The following is a 1,315-nucleotide window of genomic DNA, read 5'->3' as shown; positions in this document are numbered from 1 at the left end:
TATACATACTTTTCTGGTATAGGCAGAAGGTCTGAAATTTAGAGGAGGGAAATAGTCAATTAAATTTACCCAAGTGTTTTACTGGTACTTAACTTTTCGACCCTGGAAAAATGTAAGGAAAAGTCAACCGCGGCGGAATTTGAACTCAGAACGTAAAGACAGACAATATTCCGCTGTGCATTTCGCCCCGCGTGCCAACGTTACTGCTCGCCGCCTTTGGGTGTACATACAGGAAATGTAATTTACACGTTCATATATGTGTATATCAAATTTACATGTGTGTATGTTTATATATGTGTATATGTGTGTATATTAAATATAATTTGTGTATATGCGAATATATTAAAAAACTGTTATATGTGTATATGTGTGTATATTAAATATATCTATATGTGTATATGTGTATATATTAAATACAATTTATATGTGTATATGTGTATATATTAAATATGATTTTTGTGTATATGTGTATATATTAAATATAATTTATATGTGTATATGTGTATATATGTGTATATATTTACATATATGTATATGTGTATATATTAAATATAATTCATATGTATATGCGAACATATTAAATATAATTTATATGTGTACATGTGTATATATTAAATATAATTTATACGTGCATATGTGTATATATATTAAATTTGTGATTGTATATATTCAATATATACAGATAAATAATTTACCAGGTAAAAATTTGCGTTTATAGAGGGTTGTGTACGCGTTTTTTTGCGTATATCTTTCATGCACTAATAAAATACTTCACCAAATAAAAATTAACGTTCACAGAACGGTGTGTATATATTCCGGTGTATATATGTAATCTACACATAAAAGAGTTTGTCTGTTACCGCCTATATTTTTTCTGTGTTTACATTCGATTCACGCAGAAAATGTTTTGACAAATAAACATCTAAGTTTACAGAGAGATGTCTTTATATATTTCTTTGTGTGTCTGTGTGTCCGCGTGTGTGTGTATGTATGTGTGTGTGTGTGTGTGTGTGTGTGTGCGCGCGCGTGTGTATGTGTGTGTGAGTGTGTATTTAACATGCTCGTAAATATGTTCACTAGGTGAAAATTAACGTTTACATCGGAATGTACAAAATATATTCTCTGTGTGTATATTTAATAGACGAATAAACTAGTTTACCAGGTGATAATTAACAGTATAGGTGTATATGTATATATATATATAGATGGATGCATGTACGTATGTTAGTATTTATGTATGTATGTGCATGTGTGTGCGTATATATATATATATATATATATATATATATATATATATATATATATATATATATAT

The 1,315-nt window shown here is 28.2% G+C and overlaps 1 protein-coding gene across 1 annotated transcript in view; it reads right to left on the bottom strand.

Moving 5' to 3' along the window:
- Positions 1-1,315, bottom strand: part of LOC106881963 (forkhead box protein B1) — a 54,692-nt gene that overhangs the window by 4,667 nt on the left and 48,710 nt on the right. The window lies entirely within an intron of this gene.

Source organism: Octopus bimaculoides, chromosome 24, assembly GCF_001194135.2.
Source record: "Octopus bimaculoides isolate UCB-OBI-ISO-001 chromosome 24, ASM119413v2, whole genome shotgun sequence".
In the NCBI taxonomy this organism is placed as follows: Eukaryota; Metazoa; Mollusca; class Cephalopoda; order Octopoda; family Octopodidae; genus Octopus; species Octopus bimaculoides.
Note: the sequence above shows the minus strand (reverse complement) of the source record. Positions and strands in the feature narration are given on the sequence as shown.